The sequence below is a fragment of the Rhamphochromis sp. 'chilingali' genome, assembly GCF_963969265.1.
Source record: "Rhamphochromis sp. 'chilingali' genome assembly, chromosome: 11".
In the NCBI taxonomy this organism is placed as follows: Eukaryota; Metazoa; Chordata; class Actinopteri; order Cichliformes; family Cichlidae; genus Rhamphochromis; species Rhamphochromis sp. 'chilingali'.
In genome coordinates, this window is record NC_137938.1 from 13,776,908 (window position 1) to 13,790,438 (window position 13,531).

Below are 13,531 nucleotides of genomic sequence, written 5' to 3' on the forward strand. Positions count from 1 at the left end.
CACACACACGCGTGCTCTGCCTAGCTGCTGCAAATCCCTCTGGCAATGTATATGCGTGTGTGTTGTGGGGGCAGGAGAGAGAGAGATATGGAGAGATAAGGATAATGAAAGAAGGAGAGTTTCAGAACTACAGGCCAACTCACCAACTCCACAATCTGTCTGCTGTGTGAAAGTGGAGCTAGGCAGCCAAACTGTAATTATCTAAGGGGGGCAAAAAGCTGCGTTTCAAGATTTATTACAGAACACAAAGTTGTTGTTTTTTTAACTGGAGTTGGTAAAGAACCTGACTCAGTCAAATTAATAATATGCCTAATCACATTCAAAGAATGCCACAAAAGGTATATATAGGAATATGTACCAGCAGTGATAGATCACTATAAAGCACCAATGCAATCTAGCAGCCTTGCTTCAAACATTTATATCTATAGACTGCAATATTGGGCATTTCTCAGCAGAAAAAAATGAGCTATGTGAAATAGTTGTGATGACATCTTTTCAATAATTTCCCTTGTGGGATCAATAAAGTACCTATGTATCAATCTAAAAGATGGATATCTCACACAGTGATAGAGACTTAAAAATAGGCATTCCTACTAATAAAGACAGAATCAGTAATGCAGGATAAATATCTTGTAGCATTTCTGGCTGTCTACTAAACAACCTTCAGGATCACAGCCAGAAATGCTTTGTGAATGAAGACAAATGTGTAGTAAATCAGTGGTGGTAAAGCACGCAAAATGACCAGGAAACAAGAAAATGTCGTTCGGATGTTTGGATGATGATGTGTCCGGTAGTAATGCGTTTTTCACTGACTGCAAGGATTAAAGGAAACAGAGGAGAGACCGCAGATGTGTCTCGCAACCTTCGTTTTCAGTTGGTTTTCAACCTGCATACATCCAACTTAATGTCACAGACAAGTTTATTAGATCTAGGCGGCAGACTGTGGATTGCAGTGCAGTTACTGCAGCACTGCTGAAATCTCACAGCATGTAGGCGCCTTAGGACCAAGTAAAATGATCAACCAACCATTTCTGCACCTCGGAGAACTCGAGGCAACTTTCTAAAATGATGAATCAACTGTTTGCACACGGATCCTGATTTGTTTTCTTCTTATGTTAGGTTTAGGTTTGTAAATAATCATGAAAGGTTCCTTATATGTACACTGAAGGAGGGCCATTGATCAGTTTACACTCAATAAACACCTCAGGCCTCCGTTTATCTAGCGTGGTCATAAGTGTCCTAAACACCTGTAATACTGAAATGCTAGATATTTATCACCTACACCTCTTCCTAAACTAAAGTAAATTAAAATACTTATTTGTAGTACTAAAACTACTTTAGCCACTTTAGTTTACAAAGTCAGTTATATTATAATGTTACACATTTGAAACCATAAAGTAAATAAATTACTAATATACATATTTCTCATGATTATTTGATGCAAATGTCACAAAAAAGACTTTTTTCGCTATCTATATTGTAGAGGAGCAGCTCAAATGTTACACATGCAAAGGAAAATTGTACACAACTTGATGAAATATGCATACAAGCACAGACACAATTAAAGGACTGCAGTATCAGTGTGTGAACTAAGTCCCTGTTGAAACTGTGTCCAATGATTTTGAAGGTGTATTTTCTTGTGCTGTTGGTGTTGTCCAGCCCACACTTTTCCACCCCTCACTATCAGCACAAATCAGTGCTGGCTGATTTACAAAAATAAGCCTTTTTGTGCCAAGAGCATATGCAGCGTGTGCTAAATGGCAACACAAGCGAAAGTACAGCAGAACACATAGACTTTGAAAAGTTTTCATTCAGAAAAAACTGAGCAGGATGAATGTGTCTGATCACTGAAAGGAGTTTTTCGGATCCGTGCTGAATATAGTGAAGCTCTTTTTTTTAAACCAGCAGTTGCCTACCAAATCCTGAGAACCATGTGACAATGGCCATGCTAAACACAATGTTAAAGAATCCCAGCTTTATGGTTATCATGGCACATTGACCGTAGAAAGAAAACTTTCATGCTTGTGCAAGTTTGTGTATGTGTGTGCTTCTGTGCATCTTTTATGTGGGTCACCCTACCATGTCTAATGGCCCCTTGCTGCGTGCAGCGTCCTGGGCTGAGCTGCTCCCTGCTGTCACACTCACACACACACACAAACAAATGCATAGACTCAGTGGGGGAGATTTTGGGGTGTCCCTCACCCTAATACCATCCACAATACACCAGCACTGCATCTGTTGCTCCTACTCTCAAAGTTGAAAGTTGATCAGCGAAGTGCTAGCATGTCTCCGCTCTCTAGATTTGTCTGTTCATTTTTATTTTTCACCTTAACTCTCTCTGTACACTTGTTCCTTTTTGTTTTTCTTTTGAGTTCCCATCCCTCTCCAAAGATGGCTAACTATTTTTCTCCACCTTTGTGTTTCTACTTTTGACTAGCATTGGATTGTAAGCGTTAGCCAGTGGCCCAGTCTTTGTCTTTTGCCTGTCAAAAAATAGAGGCAGAGGCTTCACCCTCTGAAGGCCTCCATCGTACAGACAGCTGTTTAACCTGCTAGCAACTGCCTCAGCCAGGTGAGCTTCTGCACTACACAAATTTAAACGACTGCTGTTACTGACATTATGTCTACTTTGATTGGGATTCAGGCTTTGTACTGCATAAACCGGTTAAATCTTTGACAAATACATGTGCAGTACTTGCTGCTGGATGGAAAATGCTAAATTGCTAAATGAAGAAAAGGGTAGGAAGTAGACGAGTTTAGTTGTATGTGCAAGTCGAGTATTCTAATTAAAGGTGTGTTGTTTTCCTCCAAAAATCCAGCGCCTGTCAATGCAAAGTAACCACAGTGAGAAAGAAAGAAAATGGCCATAAGTAAAATCTAATACTGCAGTTTTATTTACAACCTTCACTGTGAATAATCTGAGAGGAGAGGAGAGGAGGGGGATGGGTGGGGTACACCCAGGAAAGCAGAGCAAATACTGAGATGCTGAAAATTGAGATTGCTACAGTTAGAGCCCGACTATCCCTGCTCTACAGCTGTGACATACACATACACACAAATCACAGAATCTCAACTAAAAACATGAAGAAGGTTGAAGAGTGAAACTTCCTTCATCCTCAAAATCTCTTGGAAAATTTGCAGTTTTTTTTCATAAGGTCATTTTTCACAATTTGTGCAACAGTATGCACATTTACGTCCATCCATAAAGCATAAAACACTGTAAAACACATGCAGACCAGCTCTCAGGCACAGAGAAGCCAGTTACGTCAGTATATTTTCACACTGCGGTAGTGTGTCTTTGTCTGCTTGTCGGCCAGCCAGCTGTAAGATGGAGGGCGAGAAATATGCTTTTAACGGACGACTTCGTCAGGCAAAACCCACGGCTTTGTCGTTTCTGTTTACGTGAGGCATCGTTTGCTCTGTCGATTTACGTCAGATGATTACTACTGTGTTATTTGGCTTTTATTTTGTGTATTTGTGATTACTTGTATTGTATGAGGTCGTGTGTGCAGGTCGAACAATGCACTGATTGGAATAAGTAGTTCTGCATGTCGCAGTCAGCTTAGCAGGTAAATGGTACGCCTGTGTTGTGCGCTCCACACGGGAATGCACAGCATACCCGGTGCGTCTTAAAATGTTTGTGTGCACATTAGTGGGGGATGGCAACCTCCTGTTCATCTAGCCACAGCATCAGCTGTTGTTCTGTCACAAATACACACACGCGCACACACAAATTGAAAAGCAGAAGTGATTTGTTCCAATCCTATTGCTGCAGAAAAGGAGAGTGCGCAATAATATATGTGACTGATAAAATAATAAATCCATATTATTGCGGCACAGCGCAGAAACACAGTCCTGCAACACATGTAGCTCCCTTTATGAAGCTTGTAACATTGCCATTGATTCCACTCTTAAAGTAAATCAGCAAACTTCTCGTTTTTTGTTTTTTTTTTACTTAAAGTGTTTTATGAGCTTCTCATTAGCGTAATATGATTTTCAGTGTCACCGTCACCGTCTTCTCCTACCTGACCCACCCGGACAAACCAGCAGCAACATAATCGCTGGACGCAAACTCGATGGTGTTTGTTTTCGCTTAGCTATGACAGCGATGCACTGAAGACAAAGCCGTTTCAGGCACCGGCATCGATATGTGACAGACACGGGCACAAAACAAAACCCCGGACATGCGTGGTGAGGCAGAGGAAGGCTCAGAGCGGCTCACACTGATTCAGACTTAGAGGAGGCCTCAGTGAGAGAAGGTTTGTCGTTGTTCCACGAACACAAACCCAGATGCTTTCAGGCTTTGATTCCAGGTTACTTTTTCACTGTTCACAGTGGGAGCGTGCACACACACATATATATATACGCAGACACACACATGCACACACACCATGGACTGGACTGATAGGATTAGAGACTCGCGCTATATTCTCTCTGTGTCTTTCTTTTCCTCTCTCACCCCCTCTCTCTCTTGAGCCTGCAAAGCCTTGATTATTTACAAGGTTAGTTCCTGATTGCATATAGCAGTAGCAGACACAGGTTCATTATCTCTCCACCTCTTTTTTCTTTTCTTTTTTTGCTCTCTCGGTCGAGCGAATAGGCTTGGCTCACATACGGACTCAAATTTGCAGGCTCACAAAAGACACTCTAGCATGTTGCGTATTATTGTCTTTCCCTTCATTATTTCCTTATTTTAAATCTCTCTCTCGCTGTCTCTTGATATTTTCCTCTCTATTTTTAGTGTCCTGGAACCCAGGTATATAGAGGATTATTCATGTATAGTAGGTAGGATGATGTCTGCCGTCGATTATACTAATAAAATTGCAGTGAGCTTGAAAAGGCAGGTCTAGCAGAATACTGATGACACTGTATGTATGTGTGCGCGTGTGTGGAGGATATCAGTGCTGCAGCAGCGAGCTTCAAAAGGTAGCCGTCGGCCAGCCCTCTGCTGTCACACAGGAGCTGTCGTTAGAAAACCTCCAACGGTAGCTCACATACAAACACAGCATACGAGGACGAGTTTCTGTTAAAGAAAGAAAAAGTATCAGTGGAAATGTTGTGGTTTTGTTCTAAAAGACATTTCCTTGTGAGAGTTATTGTCCCGATATTTTCCATTGTTGGTATTCTGATAAATGAATGAAGCTCTTATTTGTTTATTTCTCATTCGTTGTCAGGATGTCGGAAAAGATTGTTAGTTTTTCCCCTCTTTCTGAGGGACAATGTCCCTATTCGGAGGAGGGTGCGAGTGCAGTGTTGACACATGTTAGTGCTGGCTGATTAGTCGACACATAAAGGAACATGTAGCCCCTCCATCACTATTCAGCCATTTTGTCTCCCTGTCTGTCACCCCGGTGGAGTGGATGTTTGTGTGCGAGAGAGGCTTTTGTTAAGGAAATGCAATGGAAAGAGAACGAACGAGAGAGAAGACACCATGAAAAATTACACCGACCACAGCCAAGTCCCTGCGACCCTGGGTTGTTGTTTTTTTATTGCTAATTTCTCATCTTGGGATTCTACAATATTTAAAATTTCTATTTAAAAAGTAGAATTTTATATGTATGTGTGTGCTGGGAAAGTAATAAAATGCATTTAGTGATGAGTTTGTAGTAGCGCGTTGTGTAAGGTATTGTGTCAGATCAGAAGGTCGGTGGACATTGTGTCTTAAGTGGATTAACCGGACGGTCAGTGAGACACACAGCCAAAGTGGCAGCCATAACCATGCCTCTGTCACTTAAAATTTTCTTATGATACTGATTTGTTTCCCGAGACTTTTTCACAATAGCAGGGTGGAGTTTGTGCAAATTCGCTGTGTAATCTTTTTGCTAAAAGCATGGAGGCTGACACTGTCGCAGCTCACATATTTACCGACATTTTATACATTTAAAACGCCCTCAGTTTTTTTGCATGTGGTCAAAATAAGATTGTTTATCGTTGTTTGCGATCATCTGTTATTTAACACATTTTTTATTATATACGGCAGATAAAAATGCCTGAATTATTATGCCAGTAGTGTTTCAGTTTCTGAATCTCACTGGGTATGCAACATTTAAAAAGCTCTTGGACCTGAATATCATCTGCAATCTGCATTAAAATGAATTGTTTTATAATACAGAAAAAGTGACATTGTTGTTGCAATGAAATGAATAATCTCACTCTGCAGGTGTTTTGTTTTTTGTTTTGACAACCATATATTATTAAAGCGTTACAATTTGTATTTTTAAAGATATTTCCAGTATTATACAGTGCAGTCGGTGCAGTATTTAATTTCTGATATATGTAACACATGCAAACACACCTTACTATATATAGTATAATATTCAGGGTAATCTTGCTGAGCATTTGAGCACAGAAAATATGAGTGTGATTTTTTTTTTAACAAAAGACAGAAGAAATTCAACATTTCTTAAATAGTTTCTATTAAAAAGTAATTGTGAAGTACGCATTTGTAATTGTAATTTTCACCATCTTTATATTATTGTTATCATTATTATTTATGTACATTGTTTGATACTGTATTCAGATGGATTAATTACTTACTGATTGATTTTTCAGGTCTTGCACTGTTTTTGGAGAGAATAAAAAAAGCATAAACACTGTACCTGATAAATAGTCTGTGTACCTTTGAACAGCATAGCTCCCCCTCTGGCTTTCAGGAAGCTTAACATGTGCAATGCACCTCATTTGGTGGCATCAGTGCGTTGCTGTGACTTTGTGGTCATCTCTTAATTATTTTTTGGGGGGTTTTCTACTCTTAATGCTCAAACTAAATCATTTAAGCTCATTTTATTCTTCACATAATTGCGTAACTTCCTAGACAAAGCATCACGGTTTAATTTCATGCCCAACATTTTTCTATTTCTGTCTAAAAAGATTCTGTGATTGTTTTGATAAATTACACTATTATTATACAGTATTTTACATACTTATAGGTAATCACACAGATACTAATAATATGGTTTAAAACTACTCCCATGGATCAGCACTGCATTGACAAGAATAAAAATAAAATTAATACATACGTACTCGTGTTTTTCGTCAGTCTTCTTACAGGGATCAAATTTAAAATCATTTCAATAGAAGCTTTCATATTTATTATCACAGTGCATATTATGCCTTATCTCTACAGATAATAAATACTTAGATGTTTCAGATTTGTTATCAAGCTCTGTATGCCTTATCACTGCAAAGTAATCTATATATGTCTATATGTATATACTTAACCTGGTCTATGATAGACTAAATGATAAGCTTTCTAAAGTACTGCGAATTCGATTGTGATCTGATTATACCTTCAAGGCCTTGAAGTCAAAGTCCAGTCAAAGAGCTGCTTTATTCCACTTATTTTCCTCATATTTCTGCTTTTTCGTCTTTGGAAAGTGATTTCAATAGAGGGGGACTCCACAAGGTTGCATGTGTTGTGTAATGCCGTATACGGTAGTTAATGTGCGTCTTCTCTAAAGATGTTGTTCTGTGAGGTTTAAAAGGGAACAAATTATTACTTTGTCCCTTTGATAAAGTGTGACTTTTGCTCCATTGAATTTAAATTTTAGAACACGTGCACATAGTGTGTGATAGCATTTAGATTTGTTTTTGAATGTTAATTACTCAAAATTTTAAAGGTGTGTTTTCTGTCTAATAGTAACTATTCAACATCTTGAAGCTAGGTTGCTTTAAATGAGGCCTGTTCGTGTGTGTGTGTCGTAACCCTTTTGACTGCTGTCAATTTTTCAGTCTTTCAGTTTTTTGGTTTTATGTCTGTGTCGCACATATTTCCAACACACACACACATATATTCATTCATCTCTATGCAGGATCAGTCATGCTAAAGGTCGTCTATGTGCCAGCTTGACAATATTGTCTATAAGCTGCTTTGGAGCAAGAGAACTTCTAAGGACAATCACCAAGAGGAGGTTTTCTTCGCTTTACGTATGGCTCAGTGTTAGCGTGAATCACCGAGGTGGAGGGTGGCGATTCTTTTCAGCTCCCTCTCAGCTGAACCCATTCCAACTGTGAATAGAAACTGCAATTGATTTGCTAATGATAGAGTATTCACTGCTAATAAGATGGATATAACAACCTTGTCCATGTCGGTTTGGGAGAAAATTGGCCTCCTAAATTGATTAAACTGAAGGTGAACTGGAGGCAGCCATGCAGGATGCTGCTTTATGCCGTGGAAAGATGATTTGAGATAAATGTGATGGAGCTGTTTATTTCAGCTTTTTTTTTTTTTAACTAGAACGTGCCGTTTTATTATTGTATAATAAAATGATTGGAAATTTGTAACAATTTGTGAAATTATTAAGACAAATTTTATCATAATCGACACTTAGACTGTCAACATCGCTGTTATTTCTACTGTTTTAAACATGCAGAATTATATTTTATGAAGAACTTTACACATCGGTTTGTTAAAAACATGCAAAAACATTTTTTTTTTTCTTCAGGCCATTTAGCAAAAATGGTTATTGGGTTTTTATTTTACAATATATTTTTTCCCTCTTATATCAGCAGCCGCTGTGCCATGAGTTACTGACTGGAGTCATTGTAGGTTTGCAGAGTCATGTTTTTGGGTTTAGCATTTCAAACTAAATCACTAATAAAGAGAAAAATCTCTGTAGAGCACTATTTTGAATTTCACTCCCTTGTTATTTCCCATCAAACTAACATTTACACCCTCTCATGGCTTGTTAAATTTATTTCCTAGTTCAGATAAGATAAGATAAGATAAGATAGAACTTTATTAATCCCTCAGGAACCCACCCGATTATTGTCATAATGATATGACAATAATAATGTTAGTCATTAGGCCCTGCTGTGGATGTGACACAAATGGCATATAAATCCAGATGTGACTGGCTTTAATGAGCAGCTGCTGACGATAATCCAGCTGATAAATGACTTTTAGGAGCTTTAAAACCCCTTCGGCTCCAGCATCACTCCACGAGGAGTTTATTTTTCAGCATGACATCACGAGATGTAATAAAATATCAGGGAAGAGTGTGGTAGCTTAGCGCGTCAACCACATATTCGCAGTGTTGAGTGAAATCCAGCAGAAGCCGGCTCTGCCTCTCTGTGTGCCTTGTGTTTAATAAAACAGAGACGGGCCGTAGAATTGATTCAGAAGAAGCCGAATGGCATTGAAACACTACAATGAAACTTGAGAGCTGTGGCCTTCCCAGTGCTCTGGCTCGCTGTGTTCGTCGCCACGTCGTGCGTCTCTGTAGAGGCGTGATAGAGTGCAGTGCATGAAATCTCAGCGTGGTTTTACAGGTAGATCACAGTGCTTGTACATCACACAGCAGTGCTATGTAACTCAGCTGTCTCTCCCATCCTCAATTTCCTCCTGCAGAAATCTGTATGAGTGGTGCCTCTCTGTCTGTCTGTGCAGGATGGATGCGGGATGGAGGACTTTTACCATGGCAACCACTAATGCAGTATAGATGCAGGGACTGAGCATGGGCTACTGCTGTAATAATACAGGATTCGTGGAAAGCAGGTGAAATGTCATCCGGGCTGTTTAAATGAGCACCTTTGAAGTCTGCTGTGGTTAACATTGAATCCCACTTGGCTCTGGTGGGGAAATTAGGCTATTGTTTCCTGTGTTAGTTCAGCACCCAAGCATTCTTTCTGCTCAGTTTCGATTCAGGAGCTTGTAGCTGACCAAAAAATAAAAAATAAAAGAGTCTCTCCTCAACACTATGCTATACTGCATAGCCTCACTTCATTCATATGTCAGCCCCACCGTCACATTGTTTCCTATATCGGCTTATACTGCCCAATCCTCATAATCCGTCTGTAGTCTGAGTCAAATATCTGGTCCATGCAGTGTCCTCTCACCTTCTTTTAGGATGTGATTTCCTCTATCCTCCTCTTCCTCCTCTTCACACACTGGATTACAACTGTCCAAGTTTGAAGAGTAACACCGAGCAGGTTAGCAGAGCGTTTTCACCCTTCCTGCTGTTTTTTAATATACCACAAAATTAGTATTGTTATTACTAATTGAGAGCAGCAACATCACCTCAGACTATTCTGTAGTGAATAGAGTGACTAAACAATTTTGTATTTAACGCTGTAAAAAGTAAATAAAAATAAAAATGACATTTAATTTTTTTCATTTTTCACATTTGTTTAAATGAATTTGTCAAGCTCGCTATAAGCATCTGCTACACTGTAAAGTAAAGGCCAAAGTGAAAGCGTTATAGTGTAAAATACATGGTCAGTGACTGACAGAGTATATTTGGTTTGCCCCGCTGTGTTAGAGCCATTTTTCAGTGTCAAGAGGGCCATAAGTCGCAGCCTCCGCACGAGAGTGTCGGTCCAAGGCAAACATTCCTTCCATGTGGCCCGGTCTGTATCCCTTCTCTGACCTGCTGTTGCTGTGTGTGCATGTGCCTGTGTGTGTGTGTCCCTGTGTGTGAGGGCGTATTTGTTTTGTCTGCCCCTATCTATAGCTTTGAGCTGCCCCTTTCTTTAACAGCTAGAGAAAGAAACCACACCCCTCGGGCCTTGGCCACTGCATGTGTATGTGGCACTTTGCTCTCCTGGGATTTGGTGATTTCTATTGCCGTGCCATTTCCTCACCAATAACCACGAGATGCCAAACTCTTCAGTTAAACAAGAGCAGAAAAATTAAGAGAGGAATTTTTGATAAAAGATATTATAATTAGGGACACACGTGATCATATGTGCCTCAAAATACACATTTTGGGATCAACACACCAACGAAAAAACTGGTCTTTCTTGTTACTACGCTCACATACAGCAGACCTGCACATAAATTAAATAACGCAGCACACAGAAATTCTGATGCAAGTGTTCACACAGGCATAAGAATGCAAACACACATGCGTATGTGAATACACAGCACCGGTGTTAGCCAATGAGAACGGAGCTTGAACAAGACCTGCAAGTCTCTTGTGACTATCTGCTCCTAGGAGACTGGGACCTACCTGTTTTTATGTGCTTGTTTGTGTCGCTGTTGGCACCTTGAGCTCTATATTATCATTACCTTGACCTGTGTTTGGTCAAAGCAAAAGCTGCGTATGCATACATGCAGTTTCGTCACATTCACGCACGAGTCAGGATAACTGATGCTTCGATTAAAGCGCTAGTGCCAAGCATTCATTCTTTTTTCTTTTTTTCCCTATGTGTAGTATAATGTTTAATCTGTTGTCATACTTGTCTGCTGAAATGGATCAAAAACACTGCTGGACTTATTTGTGTATTAATTGCCGGCAATTGACTAAATCCACCCAAAAATTATAGGAGTTGGACAGATTATTGTGAACTGACCTCACAGTGTGACATGATGCAGGATTGGAGAGGCGTAGATTACAAGCAAATATACAGAGCGTTTAAATTTCTATATAAAATGCAAGTAGAAATTAATCTTAACATGTTCGTCGTTTCAATAGTGCTGCTACTTCTACTAATGATGATGGTGATTTTATTGTATTCTATCAGGCTGCCTTATATTTTCCAATGATCTATTTACATCCAAACAAAAAGAATTTGTTATTAGAATTAAAATGTGCTTTGTCCTCTAAAACACCCTGTCTTGATGTCCATGCTGCTCTGCGTTTATCAATGAATTGCAGGTGTAAATACTCAGCGAACTCCTCGTGCTGCCAGGGCGGAAAATGAAACGGCCTCTCCAGCTGGAAGAACAAGTGTTGTGTGGGCTCCCTGAAGTGGTGCAGCACTGGGTCATTGGAGAGCCACAGCGTGTTTGGGAACACAACAGTCTGTGTTTTTTTCAGCACAGCTTGTTGGATGAAGGGCCATTTCACAGGCATTATGGATTAATCTTTGGCAGGATCCCTCCAGGATCAAGCAAAACTGGGCGTTTAACCTCTCGTGTCACGATAGAGAGTTCTCTGGTGATAAACCAGGACAGAGAGGATTGAAGGTGACCCGCATTTCTCTGTAGATTCATTACTTGAGTCCTTCTTAAAAATAAAATACGGGTACACATCCTTCTTCAGGTAAGTGGTACCCATGGACAAATAAATAATTAAACTGCCTTAATGTGACGTGGAAAACCACCACACATTACTGTGTTATATCTCCCTGCTGATCACCCGATGTCCTGTTTAGGTACCAGAAAGTGACCGTTTGAACTGCGCTGCTGTGTCTGTCACTCCACCTTGCTGTCACCTGCACACAATCACAGATTCACAGCTGACACGTCCCAACGCTGCTTATAAACTGTTCGTTACGCTCAATATTGAAATGCTTTCAAGTTCATTTTGACAGGAGGTGTGATAGACAGGTGTAAATTGAACAGTCTGGGTGCAAACAGAAAGACTGCTTATATGTATCCCAGCAGCTGTACATGTGTGAACTGTTTTATTAAATAAACGAATGGATGTGATCTTGCTTGTTTTCTTGCATCATGAGATTAATTTTAAAACAAGAATAATAAAAAGTGATAGTATTTAATGATCAATAGCTTTTCCAGAGAGACACTAAATCAAGAGATTGCGTTTCAAATGCATTTGATCTTTGACTTTTTTTTTTTTTTTTACAGACGGCAAATATATTTTTTAACCCTTTACCTGGACCTAGAGGTCAAACTAAACTGTAAGGTAAACCCAGCACATGTGAAGCACTTCCAGTTCCCTGTTGCCTTAATTTGACAAGGATACACTATGTTTTGTTTATTTACTGGGCTTAAATTGTGACTATTGGTATTGTCTGATAAAAATGAAATAATGAATCTATTATACAGACATTAACATTTTGAAGGGCCTGTGGAGCGAAAATTTGCATTTTTATTCATGCAAAAAAACAACAACAAAAAAACCCAAACAAACTACAGTACAAGAAATATCATCTTGTACTCACACTAACATATGTTCCTCTGATTTTAGTGATGCCTGTCTAAATCAATTAATTCTTGGATTTCTGACTCAGTTAACCACAAATCACCGGCAACATAAACAGCTGGATTTTCACACTGGTTTTTAGGAGAGTTGTATTTTTAGAAGGGCTCTGTTTAGGTTGTGCACGCTATATAAATCCAAAAGCAGGTATGACTTTTAATGAAGGAGTTCACAAATACAACCTGTTTTACAAGAGTGTACTTGTAAGCAAGTGAAGGCTTTAATGTAGGGATGCCATCTAACTCAAGCATGTTATGTCAGACATTGCATTGTACCATTGTATCTCTTGTTCAAAGAGGGCTTTTTGTGATATGTTTTAATGTATTTTCTCACAGATTGCTCTTTTCAACATCTGCACCCACAACCACGCATCATGTTTGATATTAATTGTATGTTGTGGAGATGTTGGATGTTAAAAGCCCTCCTGGAGGAACCCATAGTTAAATGGAAATAGAAATCACAAGCCTGTCACCTAAACAATAATTACGCTGCCTTTCCACTGATATGTGTTTTGGAGTATAATTAGAAAATCTGAATGTCTCGTCATCCTGTTTTCGTGATTTTGTGCCTTTTTCGGCTGCATGAGCACGCACTTGTGAGATAATGTGACTGCCAAGAAGCACAGTCATCAGATTTCAAACTTTGTG

General features: G+C 39.4%; 1 long non-coding RNA gene across 2 annotated transcripts; it reads left to right on the plus strand.

Moving 5' to 3' along the window:
• Window positions 1-2,216: 2,216 nt before the first annotated feature.
• Window positions 2,217-12,559, plus strand: LOC308406149. 2 transcript variants are annotated; one of them, XR_013973457.1, is made up of 5 exons: window positions 2,217-2,572; window positions 9,389-9,496; window positions 11,598-11,984; window positions 12,097-12,209; window positions 12,530-12,559. It is a non-coding gene; the product is annotated as an uncharacterized lncRNA (long non-coding RNA). The 2 variants fall into 2 exon arrangements; XR_013973458.1 differs by lacking the exon at window positions 12,530-12,559 and having other exon boundaries at window positions 2,229-2,572; window positions 12,097-12,516.
• The last annotated feature ends 972 nt before the right edge of the window (window positions 12,560-13,531 follow it).